The 10,450-nt window shown below is 38.4% G+C and overlaps 1 pseudogene; it reads left to right on the top strand.

Moving 5' to 3' along the window:
- LOC104772487 lies at positions 341–1,192 on the top strand (annotated as a pseudogene).

The raw sequence follows: 10,450 nt of genomic DNA, 5'->3' as shown, positions 1-10,450 counted from the left end.
GACAGTTTATAATGGTCCAAGCTGAGTCGAGTCTTTCGGATCTAATTTGTGACAACAAACGAAAAAAAGGAAAATTACAATTACTTGAAAAATCCCAACGGTTAGATTAATAAACGTGTATGGAAATACACTACAAAAAACAAATAAAAAAAGGAAATTAAACCTAAAATATGGAAATCTAATTCTATTTAAATTATAATAATGGAAATATGGAAATCAAATTCTATATAATAACCCTGAACCGTGTAGTGTTTTACCCTAATTCTCAAAAATTGTCCTTTTTTATTTTTCTCTCTGTGAAGAAAGTAAAGCTTCTTCTTTTACAATGGCTTCTTCTTCAATGTTGACGAAGGACAAAACAACAAAATTGTTGTCTGTGAGAAACCGAAGATGTTTCAAGAAACAATCCTCGCTCTCTTCCGTTTCAAAGAAGACAACAAATCTTTCTTTGAGAGAACAGACAATGTTTAAGAAAGCCTCCGAGCTTTCAATCCTATGCGATATCGAAGTCTGTGTTATATACTATGACCGTGACAGAAAACTCGTCAAGACATAGCCGGAAGATCAATCCAAGGTTCGAGACATGGCGGAGAGATTCAGCAAACTAAACGATAGAGAGAGACGCAAGAAAAACACAAACCTTTCTCTGTTTCTGAATAAGAAGACCCTCAAAGACAAGAAGACATCTTTTGATATCACGGATAACAGATTCTCTGAGAAAGTCTTGGAGATGGAGGCTTTGTTAGAGAGTTCTCTATGGGTGTTACAAGGTAAGCTTCTTCAGTTACAGAACCAGACGGAACCCGATCAGAACCATGTGGTGTCCGCCGGCTTCTTCACAACAGATCCATCATTGATGAGCGGTGTGTCAAAAACAGATCAAGACCTATCGACGCCATCATTGACTCAACAACATCAGAGCAAAGTTTCAGTCTTTCTCTATAACCATGACAAAGGTAGCCTATGTCAACTTCCTCACTCTGTTTCTACCTTTGACCCATCGATGAGTACGGCTTCACTTGGGACACAAAGACTTTGTCTAAGAAGTAACGACTCAGATCTTCCCATGGTGTTTCCTCCTCAGATTCAGACACAAACCCCACCACTTGTCCACTTTGATCAGTTTGTGGGGTGGAATAACACTCCATCATCTTTTGCTGATCCAATGATGTTCTCTGAATTAGGTCTTTGACTAGGTCAACATTTTTTTTTGTTTTTCTATTATGTATGACTATGACTCAGAACCCTCCGCGATGTCACGGGGAAGTATTTTAGAAAAAAAAAATAATTTAAATTTAAAATTTAAAATTATACTTTATGAAATTATTTGAATGTATTAGAAGAATTGAATACATAAACTATTAATAAAAACACAATCATCAAAATGAAAACTTATAACAAAAAATATAATGTAGAATAGACGCAAATTTGCAAAATATATTGTTTAAAGTATTATAAATATAAGATAATTTTTATGAAGAATTATGGTAAAGAGCTACAATAAAAAAAAGAATATTATGACAAAGTGATCCTTACTGAAAAAATTGAACTAATAGTTATAATGAATAATGTAATTTTCTATTAAATAACTATAATTAAAAATATATTTAATAATGAGTGAAACAGTATCGAAAATTAAAATTAAAATACACAACTCTTAAGAACAAAATAAAAGAAATTTTAAATATTAAAATAGTTTTTTTTTCAGCAGAAATGATTTATATTAATAAATTGTGAAAGTCATTATACAAATAGCTTGTAAGCCAAGATGGAGGAATAAATTGTTCAAAGTAAAAATTATTAGATGTACAACCATGTTTTGCTAAGATATGAGCAACTGAATTACAATCTCTAGGTGAGTAGGCAAATTGGCAACTCTGTATTTGTGAGGCCCAATACTTAATGTCGAGAGTGATGCTTTCTATAGATTAATCAAATGACTTATTATTTAGCATTTTTGTAAGCGTATCATTGTCCCTTCAAATATCATTGATTTGAAACCCCGAATCCATGTTTGTTGGAGTGTAACTAATAGGGCTTTGGCTTCCGCTTGTAAAGGAGACATAGTGTATCCAATAATGGTAGCTCCCCATCCATGAGTACTCCCATGATGATCTCGTAAAATCCATCCACATTTTGTTTGATGTGTAATAAGATCAAAAGCTGCATCATAATTACATTTTATAAGGCCAGAGGGTGGTCTTGTCCATGTTTTCCTTCTACTCTGTGTTCCATCTTGTACTTGTTTGTTAGAAAATTGATGTACTTGCTGACACCATTCACGCATATCCGATCGTGCTCGTATGACAACCGTATTTGAATTTTCCTGTAAACCTTCAAAAATGAACTTATTTCGAGATTTCCAAAGATGCCATAATATCCAAAATGGAAGGGACTTAAGGTTAGATGGCGTATTTTTGTTCTCATGAAAATCAAAAATAGATTCCAGTAGAGTAGGGCTGGGCATTCGGGTTACCCGTTTGGGTTCGGGTATTACCCGTTCGGGTTCGGGTTAATGGGTAATGGAAAATAGAACCCATTCGGATATTTTACTATGTTTGGGTTCGGTTCGGTTCGGGTAGTACCGGGTTCGGGTCGGTTTGGGTTACAATTTTCAGAACCCAATTAGTACCCGAACTACCGGGTACCCGAAAAAATATAATTAAAATTAATAAAATTTAAATAAATTTAGTTAAAGTTTGACTTATGTGACAATATATTTTAGATATTTTGATTATTTTTGATATTTTAGGTATAAAACTAAAAAAAATATTCAAAATTATAATCATAACTTTAGGGTAATTGCATTATATTAATGATAAATATTATAAATATGTTTATATGTTCGAGTTTATTGAGTACCCAAACGGGTACCGGGTATTACCCGACCCTAACCCGAACCTACGGATATTAGAAAATAGAACCCAATAGGGTTTTATAGGCAAACCCGAACCCAACCCAAACCCGGTTTTTCGGGTCGGGTTCCGGGTTGGGTATTCGGGTACGGTTTTTATGCCCAAGCCTACAGTAGAGTGTCAGTGTCTAAGTTGGAATAATATAAAAAATCAGCCTGTATATTGGCTTGTTGCCAGATAGAAGCAGCATAGGGGCATAAAACCAAGATGTGTTCTATCGTTACATCACTTTGGAAGCACCTTGGACATATTGGATCTAAATTCATTCCTCTGGTTGTTAATCTTGTCAATGATGGTAAAGCTTTCGATAAGGCTCTCCATAGAAAGTGTTTCAGTTTTGGCATCATATTAAGACGCCATATCTTTTGTTTCAATGAAATTGATACATGCGGTCTTGGAGGCAGATTGTTTGGATCAGTTAGATTATACATTGCCAGCCAGTAACCCGATCTCACTATATACTCACCTGTCTTTGTATAATGTCAAACAATTTTATCTGGAGGGTCATTACGGGTTCCGGGTTGGGTATTCTGTGTCCCAACAATTGTATGTTCTCCGTGATATCATTAAGTCCCTTACGCAGGCATTGCTGTCTATAGATGCACTATGATTCACCATTTCCAACCTGATATCTGTAACCAGTTTTTATGAGTTTGAGTCCCTCTAAAATAGAGGCCCAGCCGTAAGATTGGTTTGCTCTCTGTTTAGCATCAAGGATACTATCATCTTTGTAATATCTTGCCTTAAAAATGCGAGCAAACAAGGAATTGGGATGTTGTATTAATCGCCATGCTTGTTTTGCAAGTAAAACATCATTGAATTTTGCCAAGTCTTTAAAGCCCAGACCACCTTCTTTTTTAGTGTGTTGCAGACGCTTCCATGCTATCCATGAGATGCCTCTATCCTGATTTCCTTTCTCCCACCAGAGTTTTTGTAATAATGATTCAATCTCACTAATAATTCCCATAGGTAGTTTGAAACAGGACATAGAAAAAACAGGTAGAGCTAAGGCAACAGATTTAATCAAAATCCCCTTTCCCGATTGTGACAGATATCGACCGCACCAAGAGGATGTTCTTTCTCGTACTTTGTCTATAATGTATTGGAACATCTCATTCTTTCTTTTGTCAAATTGTTCTGGTAATCCTAAGTACTTACCTCCACCACCATGGTTTGGTATTTGAAGAATAGATTTCAATCTATTTTGAAGTTGTCCTGGAACTCGAGAACCAAACGTGATTAACGATTTACTGGTGTTTATTTTTTGGCCAGAATAGTATTCATAGACTTCAAAAGCCTCCTTGATTGCTCTGCAGTTCCTTGCATTTGCTTGACAAAAATAAAGAGAGTCATCCGCAAACTGTAAGTGTGTAATTGGTGGTACTCCATTTCCTATGCGTACCCCTCTGATATCTCCATCCGCTACCCTTGTTCTGATTAAATGACTCATAATATCAGCACAGAGGATGAATAAGTATGGTGATAGGGGGTCTCCCTGTCGTATGCCCCTCTCTGGAACAATCATGCCACATGGAGTTCCATTAACAAGAACAGAATAACTAACTGATCGTACGGAAGCTATTATCCAATCAATCCATTTAGTTGAGAAGCCAAATAAGTGCATTGTTACTTCTAAAAAATTCCACTCAACCCTGTCATAAGCTTTAGTGACATCAGTTTTGATTGCCATGTAATTTTGTGAGACCCGCTTCCTAGTTTTTAGAGAATGCATCACCTCATGGGCGATCATGATATTATCTGTTACTAATCTCCCTGGAATGAAAGCTGCTTGTGTATCAGAGACTATGGTGTTTAAATGTTTTTTGAGCCTGTTTACTAGACACTTGGAGATGATTTTGTAAAGAACGTTGCAGAGAGCAATAGGCTTGTACTCCGAAAGCATTGTGGGTTCAGTAATCTTAGGGATTAAGCATATATTGGTATGGTTTATTCATGTTTTCATGTAAGAAGTCTTGAAGAAGTCTTTGACTTCTGCACATACATCCGGACCAATGATGTTCCAATAATGTTTATAGAATCTTGCTGTTAGTCCATCTGGTCCAGGAGCTCGATCATCACCAATATATGAGACTGCGTCATATATTTCTTCATTTGTGAAATCCCGTGTTAGATCATCATTTATCTCTTGTGTGACAGTTGAAGGGAAGTCACCAAAATCAACAGGTGAAACCGGGATTCGACTTGAGGTGTAGACCTCAGAAAAATATTTCTATGCATGATCTCTGATGTCTTTATCCTCTTCAAAAACATTATTTTGCAAATCTTCTAGTCGGGAGATATAGTTTTTGGCGTACCTAGTTTTTGTGCTGGCATGAAAATAATGTGTATTGCGATCACCACAGTGTAACCAACGGTTCCTACTTTTCGTATGCCAATAGAGTTCTTCATCTTGGTAAGCTTTAGTTAAAGCATCTTGCAATCGTGGTATGTGGCGTCTGTGACCTCTGTTTGTGCTCGCCATGGCTAAATTTAGCTCTTTTTGCAGAGTTTCAATCCTTTTTGCTGAATTTATGTTTGCTCTATGTTTCCCTTTTGACATTGAGCGACGACAGCTTGTTATTTGGTCACAGATTGTATAATGATTATTTGTTTTACCTGAATTCCAACCTCTTTCCACTATATTTGCAAAATCTTTAACCTCTGTTAGTCGTTTATCAAAGCGGAAGGGTTTGGTTGGCATACGGTGAAGTGGCCTGATTGTTGTAAGTATTGGTTTATGGTCTGAACCATTAAATTCTAAGAATTCAGCCTCTGCATTGGGATTTAGTGAGGTCCACTCGGAGTTCACCATAGCTCTATCTAAACAGCATTTGACCGTGTACTGATGTCTCTCACCTACCCATGAAAACCTATCGCCTTTATGCTTTAAATCAGTTAAGTCACAAACTGATAACATGTGATTGAATCTCCTGAAGGTCCAGTCTTCTCTAGGAGGGCCTCCTATCTTCTCCCTGTTGTTAGTTATTTCATTGAAATCACCAGACAATAACCAAGGGCCATCTCTAGTTGTGCCTATAGATTCTAGCAAGCTCCATAAATGATGTCTCTGACTTGGAACAGGGTGACCATAGACACCAGAAAAATAGAAATCGTTATTATTATGTTTGATGTGAGTATCAATGTAACGCCCCCGAACCGTTCTATGACCACGAAGGCCATCGGACAGCCACGGGACGCCACTTGCAGAATTGCACCGAGGTGATCCGGTCGAGGGACGGAAGCTGCAGACTTCCCGACCGGTCCTCCCTGGCACAACTCCACCCGCAACCGAGGTTACTTAGGCTTTGCAACCCTCGTGGCCTAGTGTGTTGTGTTAGCCCGGACAAGGCCGAGTATCATTTGCAACTTGCCATGTTTTCTTGAAAACCGTATATATCACTTTAATAAAATAATTCATCGAAAATAAATTATTAAAGCAATATATAAAGATAGTCGGAAAATTTATACATAACCATATATGAAAATATAGGGTTTTACAAAGAACACAAGAAAACCCTATCCGGCACCCTAAAGTTTGCTCCAGCCCTATACTCACTTAAGATTTCCCTGCAAGACCAAAATAATATCATGAGTAATCTAAGATTACTCAGTGAGCCTGGGTACCCCTTTATCCTAAACAGGATTCTACTTCCCCAACCCGACTACCCCAGCAATCAAAGAAAACAAGAAAGTAAAACAAACTAGCAAGTTATCAAAGCAACGCAACCAAAGCTATAGCGGAAGCAATCAAACAACAAACACGCAAGAGAGGTTAGATCACTACGACTTAATTCGAACGATCTAAACTTGCTACTCTATGAGAAAGACGACCTAAGGGAACAAGGAACTACTTGGACACCTTAGACTCTTACCTCCTACACGACTTGCTAAGACGTCTAGAATAAGACAAGGATACTTGAAATACCCTAGACTCTTAGAAAATACATAACATGCAAAGACGACTAGACATAAACAAGGGACGCTTGAATACTCTAGACTCTTTACACCTAAGGGCCCTCGATAATCTGTTCCGTTCCATACCATCCCCCATGCCAAGACCACAAAAGTCACCAGAAATGAGCCCGCAACTTAGCTACATCGTCATGTAGCGGTCACGCTAGTAGCTAGCTAGCCGTGATAGTGTCCCGCATGAGTGGTCGTCGGGAACTCACGCGTGACAACCGCTTTTGGAACAGAAAAATCGACTCACTATTCTGGCTAAGACTCGAGAAACGAAATTCAAGAGGCTAAGCTAAAATAAAACACACCACAATAATTCGAGCCTTGATGAATCAAGCACCATAGCAAGAAATCAAGCAAGAATACGACATGCAATAATCAACAAGGAGCAAGAAATATATTTCAAGCAACTTAAGATTGTTCTACATGCATGCAAACAATATAAGCAACTTAAGCAAGTTAATGCCACAAGTTCTGATATGCATGCAACCGTTTATGATTTAACCATTCAAATCCCTAAGTCCAATTTTACATGCAACCATTTCGATTTAATCATCTAAATCCCAAGGTTCATTTAAGCATGTTCTAACCTCGATTAAAATTATGCAATACATTGCAAAATACTTAATCAATTAATCGTGCATGAAACCGGTTTTTAAACAAGAATAAATTCAAGTAAAAACTAGGTTCGATCATGCATGCAACTATTTCCAAATTTAAGCATGTCCAAATTTACTTAAAATGCATCCAATTTAAACCGATTATACATGCGTCTAACCTACATGCATTACCACATAACTCACCTCTTTCACGCGTCGATGGCTACCATATTCCACCACACCACTCGATCAGACAGTCTTCGCGTCGACAGCATCCCGCTTCTTCGATCGTTCTCGTTCTCGACTTTACTTGATCAAAACCGCGTCTTGCTTCACTTTTCTTTGATCAAAATCGCAAGTATTGTCTTGCTCTCGGTCCCCTTCAACACTATCACCGCTTCTTCATCGATGGTTTGTCGACAGCGCCTCCTTCTTTTCTCGATCTCTCTCGACACACTTTCTCNAATAGAGTTCTTCATCTTGGTAAGCTTTAGTTAAAGCATCTTGCAATCGTGGTATGTGGCGTCTGTGACCTCTGTTTGTGCTCGCCATGGCTAAATTTAGCTCTTTTTGCAGAGTTTCAATCCTTTTTGCTGAATTTATGTTTGCTCTATGTTTCCCTTTTGACATTGAGCGACGACAGCTTGTTATTTGGTCACAGATTGTATAATGATTATTTGTTTTACCTGAATTCCAACCTCTTTCCACTATATTAGCAAAATCTTTAACCTCTGTTAGTCGTTTATCAAAGCGGAAGGGTTTGGTTGGCATACGGTGAAGTGGCCTGATTGTTGTAAGTATTGGTTTATGGTCTGAACCATTAAATTCTAAGAATTCAGCCTCTGCATTGGGATTTAGTGAGGTCCACTCGGAGTTCACCATAGCTCTATCTAAACAGCATTTGACCGTGTACTGATGTCTCTCACCTACCCATGAAAACCTATCGCCTTTATGCTTTAAATCAGTTAAGTCACAAACTGATAACATGTGATTGAATCTCCTGAAGGTCCAGTCTTCTCTAGGAGGGCCTCCTATCTTCTCCCTGTTGTTAGTTATTTCATTGAAATCACCAGACAATAACCAAGGGCCATCTCTAGTTGTGCCTATAGATTCTAGCAAGCTCCATAAATGATGTCTCTGACTTGGAACAGGGTGACCATAGACACCAGAAAAATAGAAATCGTTATTATTATGTTTGATGTGAGTATCAATGTAACGCCCCCGAACCGTTCTATGACCACGAAGGCCATCGGACAGCCACGGGACGCCACTTGCAGAATTGCACCGAGGTGATCCGGTCGAGGGACGGAAGCTGCAGACTTCCCGACCGGTCCTCCCTGGCACAACTCCACCCGCAACCGAGGTTACTTAGGCTTTGCAACCCTCGTGGCCTAGTGTGTTGTGTTAGCCCGGACAAGGCCGAGTATCATTTGCAACTTGCCATGTTTTCTTGAAAACCGTATATATCACTTTAATAAAATAATTCATCGAAAATAAATTATTAAAGCAATATATAAAGATAGTCGGAAAATTTATACATAACCATATATGAAAATATAGGGTTTTACAAAGAACACAAGAAAACCCTATCCGGCACCCTAAAGTTTGCTCCAGCCCTATACTCACTTAAGATTTCCCTGCAAGACCAAAATAATATCATGAGTAATCTAAGATTACTCAGTGAGCCTGGGTACCCCTTTATCCTAAACAGGATTCTACTTCCCCAACCCGACTACCCCAGCAATCAAAGAAAACAAGAAAGTAAAACAAACTAGCAAGTTATCAAAGCAACGCAACCAAAGCTATAGCGGAAGCAATCAAACAACAAACACGCAAGAGAGGTTAGATCACTACGACTTAATTCGAACGATCTAAACTTGCTACTCTATGAGAAAGACGACCTAAGGGAACAAGGAACTACTTGGACACCTTAGACTCTTACCTCCTACACGACTTGCTAAGACGTCTAGAATAAGACAAGGATACTTGAAATACCCTAGACTCTTAGAAAATACATAACATGCAAAGACGACTAGACATAAACAAGGGACGCTTGAATACTCTAGACTCTTTACACCTAAGGGCCCTCGATAATCTGTTCCGTTCCATACCATCCCCCATGCCAAGACCACAAAAGTCACCAGAAATGAGCCCGCAACTTAGCTACATCGTCATGTAGCGGTCACGCTAGTAGCTAGCTAGCCGTGATAGTGTCCCGCATGAGTGGTCGTCGGGAACTCACGCGTGACAACCGCTTTTGGAACAGAAAAATCGACTCACTATTCTGGCTAAGACTCGAGAAACGAAATTCAAGAGGCTAAGCTAAAATAAAACACACCACAATAATTCGAGCCTTGATGAATCAAGCACCATAGCAAGAAATCAAGCAAGAATACGACATGCAATAATCAACAAGGAGCAAGAAATATATTTCAAGCAACTTAAGATTGTTCTACATGCATGCAAACAATATAAGCAACTTAAGCAAGTTAATGCCACAAGTTCTGATATGCATGCAACCGTTTATGATTTAACCATTCAAATCCCTAAGTCCAATTTTACATGCAACCATTTCGATTTAATCATCTAAATCCCAAGGTTCATTTAAGCATGTTCTAACCTCGATTAAAATTATGCAATACATTGCAAAATACTTAATCAATTAATCGTGCATGAAACCGGTTTTTAAACAAGAATAAATTCAAGTAAAAACTAGGTTCGATCATGCATGCAACTATTTCCAAATTTAAGCATGTCCAAATTTACTTAAAATGCATCCAATTTAAACCGATTATACATGCGTCTAACCTACATGCATTACCACATAACTCACCTCTTTCACGCGTCGATGGCTACCATATTCCACCACACCACTCGATCAGACAGTCTTCGCGTCGACAGCATCCCGCTTCTTCGATCGTTCTCGTTCTCGACTTTACTTGATCAAAACCGCGTCTTGCTTCACTTTTCTTTGAT

Source organism: Camelina sativa, chromosome 20, assembly GCF_000633955.1.
Source record: "Camelina sativa cultivar DH55 chromosome 20, Cs, whole genome shotgun sequence".
Lineage (NCBI taxonomy): Eukaryota > Viridiplantae > Streptophyta > Magnoliopsida > Brassicales > Brassicaceae > Camelina > Camelina sativa.
The sequence above is the reverse complement of the archived record's forward strand: the minus strand, read 5'-3'. Positions and strand labels throughout refer to the sequence as shown.